This window comes from Zea mays, chromosome 2, assembly GCF_902167145.1.
Source record: "Zea mays cultivar B73 chromosome 2, Zm-B73-REFERENCE-NAM-5.0, whole genome shotgun sequence".
In the NCBI taxonomy this organism is placed as follows: domain Eukaryota; kingdom Viridiplantae; phylum Streptophyta; class Magnoliopsida; order Poales; family Poaceae; genus Zea; species Zea mays.
Genome location: NC_050097.1, coordinates 206,587,197 through 206,608,814, shown reverse-complemented (window position 1 = coordinate 206,608,814; position 21,618 = coordinate 206,587,197). Strand labels below are relative to the sequence as shown.

Below are 21,618 nucleotides of genomic sequence, written 5' to 3'. Positions count from 1 at the left end.
CCGAGGCGTGAGATGAAGCGGCTCAGGGCCGCAAGACATCCCATGACCCTCTGTACGCCCTTTAAGTCCTTGATGGGTCCCATGCTGGTGATGGCTGCGATCTTCTCCGGGTTGGCTTCGATGCCACGCTCGGAGACGATGAACCCCAAGAGCATGCCTCGGGGCACCCCGAAGACACACTTCTCAGGATTGAGCTTGACTCCCTTCGCCTTGAGACATCGGAATGTCACTTCAAGGTCGGAGAGGAGGTCGGAAGCCTTCCTTGTCTTGACTACGATGTCATCGACGTAGGCCTCGACTGTGCGACCGATGTGTTCGCCGAACACATGGTTCATGCACCGCTGGTACGTCGCGCCCGCATTCCTCAAACCGAACGGCATGGTGACGTAGCAGTACATGCCGAACGGCGTGATGAAAGAAGTCGCGAGCTGGTCGGACTCTTTCATCCGGATTTGGTGATACCCTGAGTAGGCATCGAGGAAGGACAGGGTTTCGCACCCAGCGGTGGAATCCACGATTTGATCGATGCGAGGCAGAGGGTAGGGAACCTTCGGACATGCTTTGTTGAGACCAGTGTAGTCTACACACATCCGCCATTTCCCCCCTTTCTTCCTCACAAGCACAGGGTTGGCAAGCCATTCGGGATGGAATACCTCTTTGATGAACCCCGCTGCCATCAGCTTGTGGATCTCTTCGCCAATCACTCTGCGCTTCTCCTCGTCGAATCGGCGCAGAGGCTGCCTGACGGGTCGGGCTCCGGCCCGAATATCCAGCGAGTGCTCGGCGACATCCCTCGGTATGCCGGGCATGTCCGAGGGACTCCACGCAAAGACGTCGGCGTTTGCGCGGAGAAAGTCGACGAGCACTGCTTCCTATTTGGGGTCGAGCCCGGAACCGATCCGGATCTGCTTGGAGGTGTCGCCACGGGGGTCGAGAGGGACGACCTTAACCATCTCCGCTGGCTCGAAGTTGCCGGCATGACGCTTCACATCTGGCACCTCTTTGGAGAGGTTCTCCAGGTCGGCGATGAGGGCCTCGGACTCGGCGAGGGCCTCGGCGTACTCCACGCACTCCACGTCGCATTCGAATGCGTGTTTGTACGTGGGGCCGACGGTGATGACCCCGTTGGGGCCCGGCATCTTCAGCTTCAGGTAGGTGTAGTTGGGGACGGCCATGAACTTCGCGTAGCATGGCCTTCCCAGTACCGCGTGGTAGGTTCCTCGGAACCCGACCACCTCGAACGTCAAGGTCTCCCTTCGGAAGTTGGAGGGTGTTCCGAAGCAGACGGGGAGGTCGAGTCGTCCGAGGGGCTGGACGCGCTTCCCAGGGATGATCCCGTGGAAGGGCACAGCGCCTGCTCGGACGGAGGACAGATCGACGCGCAGGAGCTTGAGGGTCTCGGCGTAGATGATGTTGAGGCAGCTGCCCCCATCCATCAGGACCTTGGTGAGCCTGACGTTGCCGATGACGGGGTCGACGACGAGCGGGTATTTCCCCGGGCTCGGCACGTGATCGGGGTGGTCAGCCTGGTCGAAGGTGATGGGCTTGTTGGACCAGTCTAGGTAGACTGGCGCCGCCACCTTCACCGAGCAGACCTCCCGGCGCTCTTGCTTGCGATGCCGAGCCGAGGCATTCGCCGCATGCCCACCGTAGATCATGAAACAGTCGTGGACCTCGGGGTATTCTCCTGCTTGGTGATCTTCCTTCTTGTCGTCGTCGTGGGCCCTGCCACCCTCCGCGGGTGGCCCGACCCTGTGGAAGTGGCGCCGAAGCATGGCGCACTCCTCGAGAGTGTGCTTGACGGGCCCCTGATGATAGGGGCACGGCTCCTTGAGCATCTTGTCGAAGAGGTTTGCACCTCCGGGGGGCTTCCGAGGGTTCTTGTACTCGGCGGCGGCGACAAGGTCCGCGTCGGCGGCGTCGCGTTTCGATTGCGACTTCTTCTTGCCCTTCTTCTTGGCGCCGCGCGGAGTAGATGCCTCGGGAGCCTCTTCCGATGGGCGGCCCTAGGGCTGCTTGTCCTTTCGGAAGATAGCCTTGACCGCCTCCTGGCCAGAGGCGAACTTGGTGGCAATGTCCATCAGCTCGCTCGCCCTAGTGGGGGTCTTGCGACCCAACTTACTCACCAGGTCGCGGCAGGTGGTGCCGGCGAGGAACGCGCCGATGACATCCGAGTCGGTGATGTTGGGCAGCTCGGTGCGCTGCTTCGAGAATCGCCGGATGTAGTCCCGGAGCGACTCTCCCGGCTGTTGCCGGCAGCTTCGAAGGTCCCAAGAATTCCCGGGGCGCACGTATGTGCCCTGGAAATTGCCGGCGAAGGCTTGGACCAAGTCGTCCCAGCTGGAGATCTGCCCCGGAGGCAGGTGCTCCAACCAGGCGCGAGCAGTGTCGGAGAGGAACAGGGGGAGGTTTCGGATGATGAGGTTGTCGTCGTCCGTTCCACCCAGTTGGCAGGCCAGGCGGTAGTCCGCGAGCCACAGTTCCGGTCTCGTTTCCCCCGAGTACTTCGTGATAGTAGTCGGGGGTTGGAACCGGGTCGGGAACGGCGCCCGTCGGATGGCCCGACTGAAGGCCTGCGGACCGGGTGGTTCGGGCGAGGGACTCCGATCCTCCCCGCTGTCGTAGCGCCCCCCACGCCTGGGGTGGTAGCCTCGGCGCACCCTTTCGTCGAGGTGGGCCCGACGGTCGCGTCGATGGTGCTCGTTGCCAAGGTGGCCCGGGGCCACAGGCGCGGTATTGCGCGTGCGCCCGGTGTAGACCGAGGCTTCCCGCATGAATCGAGAAGTCGCGGCATGAGGTTCCGAGGGGTATCCCTGCCTTCGGGAGGCAGTGCTCTCGGCCCGTCGGGCCACAGCGCCTTCCAGGAGATTCTTGAGCTCTCCCTGGATCCGCCGACCCTCGGTAGTTGATGGTTCCGGCATCGCGCGGAGGAGCATCGCTGCGGCTGCCAGGTTCTGACCGACCCCGCTGGATGCGGGTGGCGGCCTGACCCTGACATCGTTGGCGATGCGGTGCTGGAGACCTTGGGGCGGGTGACGTATTTCTCCGGCCGGGGGTTGGCCCGCCCATACCCGTCCGACGTCCTGACGGATCGGCTCAAGCGCTCCTGTTCCCTCGTCGAGCCTGGCCTGCGCCTCGCGGACTTGCTCGAGTTGTGGGTCGTAACCCCCCGCCAGAACGGGGACCACAGCTAGCTCCCACGGGATGTCGGCGCGAGGCGCCGGCCTAGGAAGATCACCGTCCTCCGGCATGCCGAGATGGTTGCCTTCGGAGGGATCCCCTAGCTCGATGTGGAAGCATTCGCGGCTTGGGCCGCAGCCCTCGTTGTCAAGGCTGCGGCTTCCGTCGGAACAGTCGGAGAGGCAGTAGTTACATGCGGTCATGAAGTCCCGCATGGCACCGGGGTTGCCAAGTCCAGAGAAATCCCAACAGATGCTGGAATCGTCATCTTCCTCGGACCCAGAGGGCCCGTAGGTTGAGACGTCCGTCAACCGGTCCCAAGGCGACCGCATACGAAACCCCAGTGGGGTTGCACTCGCCTCAATGAGGGCGCCCGCCAAAGCAAGGTTGCTAGGCGGGTTGAGGCCGAGTCGAAATGACGTAAGATGGGAGTTAGTCAGTACCTTTTGATCGACGCGGAGCGACGTAGTCACATCGGGGACTGGTTGCGCCGTCATCTCAGGTACAAGGGCGACGTCCTGCAGGCTCTCCGCGAGCGCGCTGGCGTCGTCTTCTCGCTCGGGATCGGCGTGTCGCGGGGGGACGGCGCTTGCCTTCGTCTCGAACGCGAGGTCGACGCCCGGCGTGCCTTCCGTCGAGGCGTCGGGGGCGTCGATTCGCTCGACGGCCGACGAAGCGTGGCCTCCCGCTTGGCCTTGGTTGCCCCGCCTCCTCCTCCGTTGGCGGGGGAGAGGACGGAGCGAGCTCGAATGTTGTTCTTCCACCACGCGGGGAAGATGTCGTCGATTCCGCCGCCGGCGGGTGGGTTGTCGGCCGCCATTGTCGTTGTCGCACGGCGGTGGAAGGAGTATCATGTCGTAGCTGCCGTCGTAGGACATGAACTCAAGACTCCCGAAACGGAGCACCGTCCCGGGCCGGAGAGGTTGCTGAAGACTGCCCATCTGGAGCTTGACGGGAAGTTGTTTGTCAGCACGCAGCGTGCCCCTACCTGGCGCGCCAACTATCGGCGTTTCGAGACCGGGGGGTCCCTAAGCCGACGAGTGAGTGTGCTGCGTGCCCCAGCCCAGATGGGTCGAGCGCGTGGGCGAGCGCGAAGGGGGGAGAGGCGAGGTGGCCGGAGACGGGCGTGAGAGAGGTGGAAGTCCCGCGGCCTTCGTGTTCGTCCCGCGCCCAGGTCGGGTGCGCTTGCAGTAGGGGGGTTACAAGCGTCCACGCGGGTGAGGGAAGCGAGCGGCCCCAAGAGAGCGCCTGTCCCATCCTCGGTCCCGCGCGGCCCACCTTCTCTAAGAAGGCCCTGGTCCTTCCTTTTATAGTCGTAAGGAGAGGATCCAGGTGTACAATGAGGGGTGTAGCAGAGTGCTACGTGTCTAGCGGAGGGAGAGCTAGCGCCCTAAGTACATGCCAATGTGGCAGCCGGAGAGATCTTGGCACCCTGCTGGCGTGATGTCGTGGCTGTCGGAGGAGCAACGGAGCTTGGCGGAAGGACAGCTGTCGGAGCGGTCGAGTCCTTGCTGACGTCCACCGGCTTCCGTAAGAGAGATGAGAGCCGCCGCCGTCATAGAGCTTGGGAGGCGCTATCATTGCCTATCTGGCGGAGCTGGCCAGATGGGACACCGGTCTTGTTCTCTGCGGCCCGAGTCGGCTCGGGGTAGAGTGGTGATGGCGCTCCCTGTTGACGTGGCAGGCCTGCGCCCGAGGCCGGGCGACGTGGGGGCTCCTCCGAAGCTGGGGTCGAATCTGTCTTCCGTTGCCGGGGCCGAGTCCGAGCCCCTGGGTCGGGCGAGGCGGAAGTCGTTCGGTAGAGGCCAGGGCGGAGTCCGAGCCCTGGGGTCGGGCGAGGCGGAGTTCGTCGTCTTCCGGGGCCGAGCCCGAGTCCGAGCCCTGGGGTCGGGCGGAGCGGAGTTCGCCGTCTTCCGGGCCTTAGCCCGAGTCCGAGCCCTGGGGTCGGGCGGAGCGGAGTTCGCCGTCTTCCGGGTCTTAGCCCGAGTCCGAGCCCTGGGGTCGGGCGGAGCGGAGTTCGCCGTCTTCCGGGTCTTAGCCCGAGTCCGAGCCCTGGGGTGGAGCGGAGTTCGCCGTCTTCCGGGTCTTAGCCTGAGTCCGAGCCCTGGGGTCGGGCGGAGCGGAGTTCGCCGTCTTCCGGGCCTTAGCCCGAGTCCGAGCCCTGGGGTCGGGCGGAGCGGAGTTCGCTATGGCGCCCTTGGCGAGGCCTGACTGCCTGTCAGACTCACTCTGCCGTGTGGCACTGCAGTCGGAGTGGCGCAGGCGGCGCTGTCCTTCTGTCTGACCGGTCAGTGGAGCGGCGGAGTGACGGCGGTCACTTCGGCTCTGCCGGGGGGCGCGCGTCAGGATAGAGGTGTCAGGCCACCTTTGCGTTAAATACTCCTGCAACTCGGTCAGTCGGTGCGGCGATTTAGTCAGGGTTGCTTCTTAGCGAAGCCAAGGCCTCGGGCGAGCCGGAGATGTGTCCGCCGTAAAAAGGGGGGCCTCGGGCGAGACAGAAGTCCCTCGAGGTCGGCTGCCCGAGTCCGAGGCTAGGCTCGGGTGAAGCGTGATCGAGTCACTCGTATGGACTGATCCCTGACTTAATCGCACCCATCAGGCCTCTGCAGCTTTATGCTAATGGGGGTTACCAGCTGAGAATTAGGCGTCTTGAGGGTACCCCTAATTATGGTCCCCGACAGGACTTTAGTCTCATATTGCACATCTAGATAGGAGAGAATCTGTTTATATGTAAGAGTGTTCTCTACTCTTCGCATGAGACAAATGAAGGGCTATAGAGGCTGCCACGCGCGCTCGCGTTTCGTGTTATTTATCGCGTGACTTCGTGACGTGTTCTGAACGGTAGTTTTTTTGTCTTTCGTTTATTTGGTTATCAAATGTCACACCTACACTATCATATCAACCAGGAGTAATAGACACACACATTACGGGTGAAATCTCCGGGTGGTTACACGTAGAGATATTCTAGGAGCGATTTCTGGATTTAGCAGATCGAATCAAGGGGGCTGCGGCGGCCCGTCTATAAAGGGCAGTCGGAGAACATAGGCAAATAGCAACCGAAGTTCTCTGTGTCGTTGCTTCTCTGCCTTGCCGTCCCTTCGTCTGTCGTGCAGCAGATCAAGGGAGAGCGGTGTCTCCGAACCATCGCCAGCGTTTTAACGACCTGCACAGGTGGTGACGAATCAGGTTTCTGGAAATTGTTTCGTGCACATCCGCCCGGATTCTTCTTCAACACTTGAAAATCACTGTGACTAAATATGCATTTTCAGTTTATTGCGATGACGGTCTTATGGTTAAATCTGTTGTTGATTCTTCTTTTATGCGTTAATTTCGTTGAGTTAGTTCAAATCTGTTCTGTTCTAATGTCGTGGAGATCTAGTTTTTTTGTATTATGCTGCATTATTAAATTAATATTAGGCTCTCAACAACAGATGCTCCAGCTCCATTGCCCGAAGCACCTGGGAAGATTCTCCAGCTGGTTCTTGCCAACAACATACGGGTGCTTCTGCACCGCAGCATTGACCTCATCCTCTGCCAATCCAACCCTCCGCAGATATCTTGGCACTGAGATCACCACATCAGAGAAATCAAGATCGAAAATCCTGGCATTACTCAGCAGAAATCTGCCCATCTCCTTGCCCTCCATCCCCAGCTCCTTGAAAAACCACAGCCTCTCGGCAATCCTCTTTTCCCCGAGCTCAAGAAACACCCTTCGGCTGCCTCGGACTAGTCCCCACTCCCCCCCATGCTACCAATCTCTGCACCGGCATCATAAAACATCCGCGTCCTTCGGCACACCCCCGAGAACGCGTCGATGTCATTGCTGGACCCCAAATCCGGCCCCGGCCCCAATCCTCTGAACGTGGTGGCGATATCCTTAATGAGTAGGTCATAATCGGATAGACCCCCCTCGAGAAGCCATGGGAAGGTGAGGCAGGCGGCGATGATGGCAGCGCGAGGGAGGCGGTGGAGGCGGGCCTCGAGAACGGACAGGTGGCTGGAGATGAGGTCCGGGGTCACGTCGAGGAGGACGCCAGGGAAGAGGAGGCCGAGGCGTGACCACGGGAATCCGAAGTGCGCGAGCGCGGCGACGGCGCCGACCGCCGAGCAGGGAGGGGTGGTCGGAGAGGAACATGGAGTTGAAGCAGGCGGACGCCGCGGTGGCCCACCGATTGACTCGAGGAAGAAAGGTAGCTCATTGAGCGGGTGGAAGTTGAGGTGGCGGCGGAGGAGGGCGGGAAGCTCCGGGGTGGGAAGGGAGCGTAGCACGGTGGGGAGCGCGGGGAGTGCGCGGCGATGGAATCGGCGTGGGAGGAAGGGAGGCAGCGCGTCGAGTGGAGGTACTCGGAGACGACGGTGCGCGCGGCGGGGACGGCGACGTGGCGGAGGCGGTAGGGCAGGTTCCGCAGCTTCTGGAGTTCGTGTGCGGCGTCAGTGGAGAAGAAGCGGCGGAGGAGCGCGGCGCGTAGCAGCATGGAGGGAGCTGCTGCGCTCTAAGGCTATCCGCACTCATACAACTCTAAATTTCTACTCTAAATGGAATATCTTGTCCCTGTCAGCGAGATTCTCTACTCTATACCGTAATTCTTCGCAATCATATTTACTCTATATCTCAACTCTATACCAACTACCACATATTATATCATTTATTTTCACCATCACCACAGCATATACAGCCACATCCCATGCCATCCAATCACGTCAGAGACAAAAAGGACAGCTTTAGAGTAAAAAGGGACGAACTCTACAGGTAGCGTTCATCGTGCCTTCCGTATGCTTTGCGTGGCTGGTAGGGTCATCCACTGCAGCAGTTTTTTACTGGATGTGTAGTTGTATGTTCGTAGCGTTTTGTTTAGCGCACGCCACTGCGGACAGCCTAAGGTCTACACCATTCTACGCCCAAATTTTTGGACAAATCAGGGCATCTTTCAAATATATGTTATGACTAGGTGAGTGCCCGTGCGTTGCAACAAAACCGTATAATAACACGATAACTTATGTACATATGTGTGCTATATTGTAATGAGAAAATATTTCAGAATCCATTTGTGATCCTATCCATACATAAATTTTGTTATTTTAATCTAATAACATACATCTATTCCATGCCACATATTTTCTTCTTCGTTCATCCGACCATGGTGCGCTTCCAGACCCGTTGCCTCACTGTTTTGCAAAGAGTAGAAAAAAAAGTCACTGCCGTACCTTGAGTCAGCTTGTTCTGGGTGGAACACCATTGCTTCAAAGCCTTTCTGTACGCCGCAAGGATTTTCTCCATCTGGTTCATCATCAAGATCAGTGTTGTTACCCACATAAGTTTGCTAAGGCATGATTAACACAACATAACAGACCTCCATAAAAACCATAGGAAACAAGATGCCACAAACAAAAGGAAAAAGCATAAATCCAATTGCAACTGGACTAATCTGTGATGCGTAGTCGTAAATGTTTGCACAGAACAGTCGAGCCCAAGCACATACTAACAGTTTAGCAAAACCAAATATTGATCAAACATATTAATGGTAGCAACTTGAATATCGATTTAGCCTCCTCACCACATCCCCACAGGACAAATGCATGGAAATCAAAGCTCTCTCTAGCACATATAGGTGCACCGCTTTGTCCTCAGGAATTGTCGATGTGAAACTCAGACCAAAATCAATAAGAACCTGCCAAGATACACCATTGATCTGTTTGTAATTGTTCACTTTGTAGCATCATGAAGCAAAGAAGACATACCAAGCACAGGAAGCTCGGTGCATGACAAAAGCAAGAAGGCTTGGTGAACAATTACAAACAGAAGGGAAGGACTGCCTTCATATGTTGGAGGGATGCTCATTAAGGCAAGGAAAAGTTGTTTACTTCAAAAACTACAACAGTGCAGCTGATTCAAAAATTGTAAAATGTCCGTACCATGTGTGCCGGCATCGGACAACCACTTGACGAACAACCCGTTTCTTATCGTCGAGAGCTCTGATTGCTGCCTGCACAACCTGGATGAACGACCAATCTGGTGAGTTCTTTTTAGTAAGGGCAGATTGGTTACTAATGCGAAAATGTAACAGCAGTCAGCCACGCTAGGAAGGATACCCTGAATCTCTAATAACACATAGAAAACTAACCTTTCGCCGCACAGGATAAATCTTTGGGTGAGGAAATGTCGAAAAGGCTACTAAACATTGTAATGTTGTCTCCCGCACAACCTAAGGGGAAAAGGTTGTTAAACTGACATACTAATTCGCACATGTAACAGGAATACAATTAGTATGGATGGATTAATAAAAATAGCAGTAGGGTCACATCATGTGAGGATAGGAAACAAGTTCACTAAGAACGCTGATTGTGATTTGGATGTTGTCCAGAATGCACTCTTTGCCTGGTTAGAAAAAAATTGAAGTTAATGACAATATCAAATGCATTGCATTAGATCAATATCTTGAAGGACAATATCAAAGAGCACAAAAGTAATTTATCCATCTGGAGGCCACAACCTATATTAACATATAAACTAAAAGTTGGTGTAAGAACAAAACAATAAAAATGGTCCAACCTTTTTCATCCATCAACATTCCAGAGAAGACAAGTAACAAACTGTACACAAGATCCTTATCCCCAACATCCATACTTAATTTAGCTAAGCTATCAACCATCACGAGTAAAATCTGCAAGATATCACTTGTTGATTCTATCATTCGCCTCAGGTAGCGGTGAATCCTTTACATACTGCCTTAGTCATCAATCACAGTGAAGTTTAGGTTAGTGATATCGCCTAAAAAGAATTAAAGCATGAGCAAAGCAATTTAAAATTATTTTCCACCCCCAAATTATTCAGATCCTGAATCATATTGCAGCTAGTGATGGAGGATCTAGATGAGTAAGATCCGTTCCGACGAGCCCCAGTTTTCGTAGACTCCTCAATGCGCCCGTCAACCAACCAATCAACCACGCTGCCATACTTCTCCCCGCTTTATGGACATGGCACCAGAAAGATCGTTACTCCAAAAACAATCAGTGTGTGTTTGGTCTCTCAAAATTTTGTGAAAGGTGCTAGTAATCAGTTGGTACCAGTGGTTCTGACGAGAAACGAATGAGCTCGTGTAAAAAAAGAATCAGGGTCATAGTGTAGTGATATCTGACCTCATCCCGCGATCCCCCTTGTGTGGCACGATCAAGGTCGCCGACATGCAGTGAATGACGGCTGGCCGCGACATCGTGCACTCTGAGATGCCTGTCGGCCTCGGCACGTAGGGCCTGCAGCTCTGGGTCAACACGGGGAATCTATATGATGTAAAGAACAATAACTTCTATGAGAAAGTTATGGATGGTGATGATGTGGAGAGTGCACCAGGATCAATGGTTAGGGCTGAATTGTCAGTCTCTAATGGAGTAGAAGAGGTGATTGGTATTAGTGTCAAACTCCCGGTGGATGATGAAATGATCCCAGTAATAGAATGTGGGGGAGAGGGAAGAACTTGATTCAGAGTAGTGGCAAATGGTAGCGTCCAACTCAAGAGTTAACCCACAACTGAAGGATGATTGAGTTATGGTATTTAAGTGTTCCATTGCTTAATGGTTTAGCTGGGAACGAATAGGCAGTAATGTCAGATATATCTAAACTGACATTTTAGAGGTACATGTTAATAGAAAAATATCTACATTTTATTCCACTGATTCATTTCAACAGCAGGCTTGAGCACCTATAAGTCTCGGCGTGGCCTCCGCTTGGATCGACACGCAGGTGAAGAGATAAATCAAAGCCTCTAGAACTGCAAGGTAAAGAGATCCAAGATGAATAGATCCAAATGGCCATAAACAGTGCCAAAGAACCGGATGCCATTGATGAGGAAGGTCACTCAGACCAAGGAAGGGATGATTCAGCTATAGATTGTAATGCTTAATAGATATGGTTTTATAAGTACACAATCATGTTAAGATGTAAGCAAAACACTGGTATATAAGTTCTGTTGTATCGTTCTTAAACTCTGAAACCATAGAAATTTCTCTTCCGAAGATAGAGCACAACATGCCAAAATGAAACTAACCTGAAGGCAGACTGAGCAGTAGCTGCTATGAGCTACCAAAGCATACAACTGAAAAGAAATGTACATCGTGTTGAGACTGAACTAAAAGAAGCAAAACTGGTATTTCTCCCTTTTCCATTTCTTAATAATACTTACATTTAGACTAAAACCATCCAGAGGAGTGTCATGCCAACAATCATCAACTTCACACAAATCTGTATCCAGAAGTACAGGTTTTTTAGGCCACTTGATAACATCCTTATCTATCTCAGGGTCATCATCTCTGCCAATGTTTTTAGCATTATCATATTCTTTCTGGTTAAGCATGTCAGGCAGAATGATGATTCTAGCCTTTGAAACTAATGTTACTGAGGCTTGTGTTAGTACCATTTTTTAGAAAGGTAGGTTGCCCTTGCTTTATTTCTTCACAAATAAAGCATTCAACTTATTACAACACTTGAGGTTTAAGCATATTCTAAGCACGCCCACGCATCAATCGTCAACACCTCACAAAAGGAGTAATAAAGCTCTTCCACACAACCCACACACCTAAGGTGGTTCACATCTTCCATCTTCCTCAGTCAAAGCTTGAGGTAGTTCAACTCTTCCATCTTCCTCAATCAGAGGCTTCCGATCTTGGCATCTTTCTCCACATAATGCACTCTGATTCCTGCGCCCTTTTCACCAAAATACCAGTGTACAAATCGACCTCCTTCAAGGCACTTGTCTTGAAGATCAACTTCCAGCAACTCATAGTCCGGGCCACTCTCCCCATCAGCTTGCACACACCAGACCAACTTTTTCTCTAAAAATGTAATTCATTTTGTGTTTTCCACAAGATCCAAAGAGTTGCTGCACATATAGCATTCTGTAATTCATATTTCTTAGGACTTAGCCAGAGGCAAGCAATTGACTCAAAATTATAACCTACACTCCAACCAAGAAGATTATTCAGTTTTGCCCACAAAACTTTAGCTATGCAGCAGTCAAACATTAGGTGACAGATTGATTCATTTTCTGTATAGAATAAACACCATGTGTCCAGTATATGTTTCCTCTTGTTCAAGTTATCTCTAGTGAGCAATTTGTTGTTTGATAAACATCATGTGTTAGTACCATTTAATAACAAAAGTTGTGTACCTCAAAGAATATCAACTGTGGGTAAGTGCCGATCTTGTGATGCTAAACATTTTTACCAAATATAAATGGAGTTACTGTCATTACTCAAAAGGAAGTGTTAGCACTTCTGGCTATTCTGACAGAAGTAACTGCCGATCTTGTGAACAGAAACTTGAGTGGCAATAACATAAAGGGGAACATTCCAATCTCCCTAGGTACCATCTATGCGGTGCAAGTAATGTAGGTGCACTTCAATGCCATAAAGTTTAGTGTGTTATATTTCTATTCTTTCAAGGGCGTCCTAATTCATAATTTGATTTTCTAACGAAACTAACTAAAATTTTTGTAAATAGTACTTCATATTGATTAAGTTTCGACCTATTTAGCGTAAAATGCCAATTGTTCTCGGACAGGTGATTGTAGGGAAAATTTATTTATTTGGCTGAAGATTTTCCATTTAAGTAATAGTTGGATACATAAAATAGAGCTATTAGCAAACATCAAGAATCAACTTTGATTTCTCTTGCTGTAAAATCTCTAAATGCCATAGGGCTTCTAATTTAGTTGCTGATGTATTAGCCTCATATGGAGCTAACTTTGATGCAAGTGAGTCTATTTTGATTAGAGAAAGCACCTGACTGTGTAGTAAAAATGGGTCAGTCACCTTTGACAGCAAGCGTCACTGGCGTGGGTCGGTCAAGTTTGGAGGCGATGATAAGGATTTTTTAAATATAATTTCAAGAATCCGAAGGGCATTTAGATAGGCTTAAAATCGTGCTAGTTGATATGTTAGCAGGTAGCAACAAACAAAACGATGCGTCCTCAGGTAGCAACAAACAAAATGATGAGAGCCCTAGCCGAATAATCAGGCACATGCGCGAGGACGCATAAGCAAAAGGTCAGCGACTGCCTGGGGATGGAGACTGCTTGGAGAAGGAGAGGACACGCACCTTGATCTCTCGAAGGGAAGCACGGGAGACCGAAGACAGCTACGTCGATGGCGTGAGGGTTCGGGGGTGGAAGACTTGCTATCGTGCTTGATGAGGTAAGTCATTCCAGAACTAAAAAAATCAATTCACAACCATAAAGTATTCAGTGCCTCAGTTGAGAACTTTGTTGCTAAACAATAATATCCAGTATAATGAACATGATGACAGAAACAGTTTGACAATAACATTACTTACAGAATAATGATCAATCACATCCTATCCTCCATTTGTGTTACCTGGCCAACCCATACATATATTTTAGCCCCATAGTCAAGTAAGAAACATTTGGTACTTTCAAACATGGATTTTGTAAGAGTTGTTTCCTCCAGCTTCAATTGGTCATCATTAATGTTCCATGAAGAACATTTCATAATGTATCTATTAAACACAGAAGACACTGTGGGGGCATAAAGAACTTAAAACATGATAGAATCAGTAGAGAAATGGTAAACCACATAAATATACTCAGCCATAACATGGACTCACTAAACATTTTTTATATACACGGGTATTGGACACAAAAATATATTTGGCCACAGGTGAAATATGAATCTACATGTATTTTATTTACTATTTGATGGTCAATGTTTATAGAGTTTCATTCTTAAAAGAAATTTAATATGCCTTACACATTATGAAATGGAAGGAGCATTACTATTTAATATGCCTTATCCATTGAGGTTGTTGCTTGACAGGTCCCTACAAAATAAGAGGAAGTAAACATAAAAAGAGGAGTTTTGAGCAATATTAAAGTATGTAGGTCGATCAACAAGAAAGCTTATAGAAATGTAAGTGATGGCATTTGACATAGAAATCTGGTATTGGTCCATTTAGATTGTTGTGAGACAGATCCCTTGGAATCACAAAAACAAAATGATACACTAAAAAACAAGTTTTGAAGTATATATAGGTGGAAAAGGTATGGTATATCCAGCATGCAGAAAATAGCAGTCGGCTCTCCTAGATTTTGGATTTCACCATTACCTGTGCAGGTGATACATTGTATCATATTTACTGAATCTAGCCAACCTCTGTATCAGTTTGCTCACATAGAAAGTGTGATTTCCATTGGTCATGGCCTTAGCACTGGCATAGAAGGCTGCACCTGGACCGTTGTCTTCAATAATTTTCATGTGCTCCTGTATGAATAGCATTTCTTCAATTAAATCATAAATTGGACAAGAAACTATCCAGAAAGGGTATGAAATTATCAGTCGACCACCACATATTCATAACTTCACAGTGGATGGATTTGTGTTGTGAGACCCCACATATATATGCCTAATCATATATGCACTCTATGATTCATGTTGCGAGTCCCATGTAATTAATTGTGTTTGTGTTAATGTGCAGTCTATGATTGAACTAAGTCATGCACAGGATGAAGAAGTCAGTGACACCACTACATCTATCATTGTTCTAGGTATAGATATTTTTCCGTGACATTTGTTTTGGAAAAGTTGGTGGCTATGACGAACACCATTGCAATTTATTTGCATCAAACTAAAGCAGTGTTGTCTGCTATGTTTGGCTCTAACGAACACCATTGCAATTTATTTGCATCAAACTAAACAGTTACAGAATGAAAGAAGTTAGAACCAATTGGCAAATGGCATTACTTGAATGATTAAAAAAATGGACATGATGTGCACCTGCAGCATCTGAGACTGTATACTATGTTTTGCTCATTTCCTTTGGTACCTCCTACCCCAATCAAAATGTTGCATGTTCAAACATAAGGCAAGAAGGTTCAGCGAAAAAGGGATACAAAATATAAGTATTCAATAATGATAGAAGTTATGAAAAATATTACTGAAACTTACAGCCCATATAAAAAGCAAAGTTACATCAGAAGTTGTAATAAATTACAGAAGATAAAGAGAAGCATTACAGAAAACGCACCTGGTCCTGTGGTTGCTTATCAACCACTGCATCGTCCGGCGCATGTGACAGTACTCACTGCTTATCAACCACTACTTCGTATATTTTGCATCGTCTGGCACATGTGACAGTACTCACCGCTTATCAACCACTGCATACATGTGATGAAGGGAAAAATAATATCTAATTAGAGCCCCTGTGATTGGTCACCTGGGACACAAACACAAAGCCACGCATTCGAGATTGGGGAAAAAATTCCCTGCGGATGTGCCGCACCAAGGCTCCTATGCAAACCAGCACTAGATGCTGCATGGTGCTACTGGCCTGCTCTTTTGTTTTGATCGACAATTATGTGCAGGCCTTGAGAATGTCAATAGGAAGAATAGGCTGGACAAAGATGCAGAAAAGGGCTATGTTGTAGTAGTTTGTATTAGTGCACTTGGATGCTTACTAAATTTTGTGTACTTCGGCTTCAATTGAGTCTGTATAACAATAGTGCACTCAGATAAAATTTGTTTACTTCAGTTTCAGTTGAGTATGCACAGCAATGAAAAAATGTGGATAATGTTTATAACCGGAGCCGAAGCCTGAGCCGATGTCTGAGCCTATCCAGCCGATGTCTGAGCCGATGTCGAGGCTCTTAATACCATCACACGACGTGAAACCTGTTCAACTTAGTTCTTACAACGTCACGACTCTGTGGAGAGAGGCAATTTAGCAGTGTGGGTTCAAACCAAATACTCGCTGGCTACTGGCAGCTGCATATAAAATCTTTATTTTTCGTAAAGGTAAACATAGATCTTTGATTGAATGCATCAGCCATAGAGAGAAGAGATCAATATATTGTATCTGTTTCAGTGAAATTGATGATACTGTATTTGGACACTGGATCTTCACAAGTTACAGTACGAACTAAACATCCAGCAGCATGTGAAAAAAATCTATTTAATTCACTAAACAAGAGATATTAACCAAATTTCTACAGCCAAAAAAATGGCCCTTAAGCTACTGGCGGTTCCGATTCCTCAGATCTTGCAAGGGGACCAACGAGTCAACAAAATCCCTTTCTAGCATCAAATTCACCACGCATGAACAGATTCCCTGGTGGTGAAGCCCTTCCATATCAAACTTTCAGGTTGGTCAGGTAATGTCAAAGTGTACCATGGGACCCTGAAATTCATGATTCTAAATACCATACTGGAGGTAGCATTTGGTTGTTTAGACTGTATATTTTTGAGCCTGGGTATTGGTTGTATGAAGGAAGGTTCATGAAGCACGATCACTTTTCAAGTGAATGATGTCCACACACTATATGAAGCACGATCACTTTTCATGAAGCACGATCACTTTTCACGCATGAACAGATTCCCTGGTGGTGATCACATAACCGATATGAATTTACAAGTGAATGATGTCCACACACTAAACAATGGTCAACTGTGCAATATATACGAAGAATGTACTTCTGCAATTCGGGTGTTCTATTTGGAGTGGATCAGACTTCTTACTTAGTCAACTATCAACTACAAATGAAACCTGGTGTTAACCTTCTATTTTGCTTCAACTTTCAAGTAGGCCTAGGAAGTAGGAGTAACTGTATATGTCTATGTATGCATGCCTTGGTGTATACCAGAACCGGAAGTAGCAGGGGCGCAGGGGTGTTCTAAGTCCTAAACCCAGTGCACCGGATTGAAAGGGGCAAGAGCAAGAATAGACTTCTCTCTGTGTTCTTTCTCGCCACCCGAATCATACCCGTCTTCCTCCCAAAATTCCTGCTGGTCTCCCCTAATATCATGGGATTCCTCATGGGTTTCTGACAGAGTCCTCAGGATCTAAATCTAAGGTCCGAATTGCCAAAGCTATGGAGCGGGGGTAGGGATTTTACCGGGCTTGGCGACGGGGCAGTTCTTCTTGCACTCCTGGCGGCACTTCTTGGGCTTGCACTTGTCAAACGCTCTGCCATCTCTTCCTACGCCGCCAGCGAAAGGGAGGCTCCGAAGAGGAGCGAGTGATGCAGCCAAAGCATAGCGGTGGCTGTGGGAGGCAGACCAAACCCTAGGCTCTGCCATCTCTTTGTGGCAACGCGTGGGCGAAGGACCGAGAGCCTGGGCGCAGCGGACGCGGAGGATGATGCCGACCGGGCGATCTCCTTCCATAGCGGAGGCGGATTCCTCGATTTGGGGCGCGGATTCCTCGATTTGGCGCAGCGGACGCGGACGCTGATGCCGATCGCCTTCCATAGCGGACGCGGATTTCTCGATTTGGCATAGCGGAGACGATCTGCTTCCATAGCGTGGGCGAGGACCGAGAGCCGAGATTCTCCTTCCGAGGGAGGAGTGGATCCGGTGCAGTCATCCATGCGTGGGATCCGGGGGCGGGGGCTGTGCTCGCGCGAGGCTAATGCTGGAGGCAGAACCGTGCACCGTTGCCTCGTGTGGACGCCTACACTACTCTCTTAAAGAGTAGTATATAGATTAAGTATCATACATATGATGACTCATGGTACCGAAATTAATGTTACATTTTTATTATATAATAAGAGTTTCATACAAAATAGCTAAATAAATACACCATACGACGACAACGATTCTCCACAACCACAGTTAATTTGGAGACGGCGATCTAAACCTTTCCGAACTCATCATAACATCTTTCATGCTCCTCGTCGTGTGATACCTGTTCTTGACATGGTGTGAGTTTAGCAAGAGTGGGTTCACGTACGTTCATCGCTCAATAAGTTGTGATGAATAATGTGCATGAGCTTACTAAGAGTGGAGACTCATGTAAAGTGTAAGTCTTACCAAAGAGAGAAATGGTTAAGGTTGAGAATTAATTTTAATAAGTTGGTCAAAATTTATTACCAATTACTAAATATAAATAGGTATCATTCCAATTAAATAATTGATCACAATTAATAATAAATCACACAATGCAATGCAAATGAGAGGTTAAGTTTAATTCCATAAGTTAATCATGCGAGAGTCCTGAGCTGCTCTTAACCGTGAGTACGGCTGATATATTAGTTTTACACTCTACAGAGGTTGTGCATCTTTACCCACAAGTTGTGTTACCCATTTGCCAAGGGGTCTCTGTAGCATCCCAAAAATTCAAATTCTGAAATTTTCTCAAACTCGCCCTAAATTCAAAATGAATTTCAAATTTCATTTCAAAATGTTTGTTTGCGAGTTGATATCAACAAATAAAGTATAGTGGTCTATATTCTCTCTAAAATCCTCCTCAAAATACCCTACAAATATTTCCTCAGTGATCCCCCTCAAATTGTTTACAGAAATACTGCCCAGATATTTCCCTAGTGATCCTCTTCAAGTTCTTTCCAGAAATACTGCCCAAATATTCCACCGATATATCTCTAGATATTTTCCTCCTGAGAAATACCTTCAGAATCATTTTTCAAGTCCCTATAAATATTTTCTTCATAACTTTCCTCATGCTCATACGTATACGTATGCCTCCAGTGTCATACGGTGAGCTCTACAAGCTAATTACACTTATACAAGACAAATACATGGTAACCTCCCACTAATCCTCTCATCCTCCCACTAATCCTCTCATCCCTCCCCCTAATCTCCCCACCATGGCTATAAATAGAGGGGCAAGGGCCTCCTCTCATCCCACCCCAAGCCATTTCATGGCAACTCTCTTCCCCCCACACACACACCCACTCCATGTTCCACACAAGCACACACTAGCACAAGGATCGTTCGATCGTTCTTCGATCGTTCGTCCCCCTGTTCTTAGTTTGTTCGTTCGTTCGTCCGATCGTTCGATCGTTCGTCCGATCGTTCATGGTTCGTTCGTCCGTTCGTCCGATCGTTCGATCGTTCGTCCGTTCGTTCGTCCAAATAATCTTTTTCCTGCCGTTATGCTGCCGAAATTCCGATCGTTCGTTTGTTCGATCATTCGATCGTTCATCGTTCGTTCATAGTTCCCTATTCATCGTTCATCGTTCGTTCATAGTCCCTATTCATCGTTCTTCCAGATAATCTTTGTCCTGCCGTTATGCTGCCGAAATTCTGATCGTTCGTTCGTTCGATCATTCGATCGTTCGTCCGTTCGTTCGTCCAAATAATCTTTTCCTGTCGTTATGCTGCCGAAATTCAGGACCTTCGTTCGTCCGATCATTCGATCGTTCGTCCGTTCGTTCATAGTTCCTATTCATCGTTCATCGTTCGTTCATACGACTATTCACTGTCACTATTCACCATTACTATTCACCGTTACTATTCATCGTTACTATTCACATACACTATTCATCATCGTTACTATTTATCATTACTATTCATCATCGTTACTATTCATCGATGATATCTATAATTACTTTTCCACCGCCACTATTCATCGTTACTAATCATCGTTACTATTCATCGATCATCCGATCGCCCCAAATTTCAACTACTCATCCATCATGCTGTCCAGTCCACTTAATACCAGCCAGACCCATATTTCAGTCATACGGACTCCGGTGACTGTGATTTTCCTTCCAGTAGGGAACTTCCCATCTAGTCACCCATCCTAGGTTTCTCCAAGTTGAGCATGCTTAACTTTGAGATTCCTTTGAACCAGGCTTCCAAACTCAGATTCCAATAATTCTTGTTTCTAAATTCTTATCAAATTATTCCCTATCCAACCATGTCATCCCTTAAGCATGGTTCAGGTTTCAGAAGACTCCCAAAATACTCTCGTCCCATATTCTGCCTATAACTCTCCTGTTCATACCAAGTCAGACGATTCATTCGTCACTATTCTCACCAACAGTGAACTTCATTGTGCTACACCACCTACACTCAGCTATAAATACACCCAGCTACCCTCTCCCTCTCCACACACACTCAACACCCTCAGCCAAGGCAAACACCCCACCCACTCAGTTACTCCGCTCTGCCGGCTACACGCATAGTGTCGCTTTGCCTCCAGTCCACCCTCCTGGTAAGCACCTCCGCTCCACCACCAGTAATATCACAACACCACATGACATAGATTCTACTCAAGACTCTACCCATCCATATATCGCTTTTCTGACCACTATACTAAATATTTGTTGGTATACTTGCTGGTTTGTATGTTTGCTTGTTCATGTTGCATAGTTATCGGAGCGTTCGTGCCATCTCGTGGAGGCCAGATCTGCAAGTCTACGCCAGGCGGTGGAGCCAGAAGCCAGTTCCGCGAGCTCTCCTTCCCCCTTCGCCGAATAAGCACGGCAAGCTCACTGGATCCCTTTGATGCATAAATTACCTATGTTTTTCAACCACAACCCTCAGCCTGTTATTTTATGCATGATATGATTTTGAGACAAGTTATTATGGCCACCCAGCCGCTTGCCGCAATCAATCCCTGATATATTTGTTACAAATGATTTGAGGAAAGGTGTGAGTTTTCAAAAGAAAATGCTTTTTCAAAATGTGTATGATGAAGGGTTTTCACCCTTATCACCTTGTGAGTGGGATAATCAGGGACTCCCTGGTTTAGGGGAGGGCCTAAGGTGATGGCTCAGCTGGTTTAGGCGTGAGCAGAAGGATTGTCCCCTCGTATAAGGACCGGTTTGTCATCTTTCACTACCTGTACTCATGACAAGTACAACCACTCGAGACTGTGTGGGCAGTCACTCAATCTGAACTCGTACGGTCCAACCCCAGGGTTATGAAGGCTGGGGAGCACCAGGAGGATAAGGAGGGGGAAAGTTTTGTCCGGTTTGGACATGGTGGTGGCCTGACTCCTTCTGGATAACCGTTAAGGTTAGGACGTGCGGGGAAAGAAAGAGATTCGGATTCGGATCTCATTGATCATGAGATCGCAGAGCCGGACTAGTGGGTAAAGTGTACACCTCTGCGCAGAGTTTGAAAACCTATTCGAATAGTCTGTGTCCACAGGAATGGACGAGTCTGGTATGGTATGGCAATTAATGTTTTGTTTTCAAAAAAAGAGATGCTTTTGAAAAGTGGTTTTTAAAAGGTCCGGCGGTTGAGCCGTGAGCTATGGTGGACGGGAAGTCCAGTGGCTGTTGTTGAAAATGAAAACCAGTGGGAAACTGCTGAGATATCTGGATGGTTTAGTCCAGGGGATTTTGTTATAATACTGAAAAACTTCCTGCTCCTTTTGGAGAGGATGCGCTTTGCAAAAATACAAAATGTTTTTCAAAACAACTCTGCATTAAATATTGCTGTTTCTGCAAAATATCCCGAGCTCCACATATTCCATGCATTATATCTGATTTCCCCATTCCGCGGGTGAAGGTGGGCTGCTGAGTACGTTTGTACTCACCCTTGCTTATTTGTTGTTTTTCAGAAAAAGGAGATCGGGTAAGAGTTACGACTGTTCCCAACCTTGCCTGTGGCTGTTGGACCGCTGACTTGCTTCGCTGCGTATATCGGGCCGCTTCAGCCCCACTCTGATGATATGTCTCGAGTTGT

The 21,618-nt window shown here is 48.7% G+C and overlaps 1 long non-coding RNA gene and 1 pseudogene across 1 annotated transcript; both read right to left on the bottom strand.

Moving 5' to 3' along the window:
* LOC103647681 (transcription termination factor MTEF18, mitochondrial-like) overlaps positions 1–7,965 on the bottom strand; it is a 69,015-nt pseudogene extending 61,050 nt beyond the window's left edge.
* A 1,117-nt stretch (positions 7,966–9,082) lies between these two features.
* Positions 9,083–9,839, bottom strand: LOC103647680 (uncharacterized). Its single transcript, XR_002267704.1, has 3 exons — positions 9,731–9,839; positions 9,303–9,556; positions 9,083–9,173 (listed from the first exon to the last, which is right to left on the bottom strand). It is a non-coding gene; the product is annotated as an uncharacterized lncRNA (long non-coding RNA).
* Between the last annotated feature and the right edge of the window lie 11,779 nt (positions 9,840–21,618).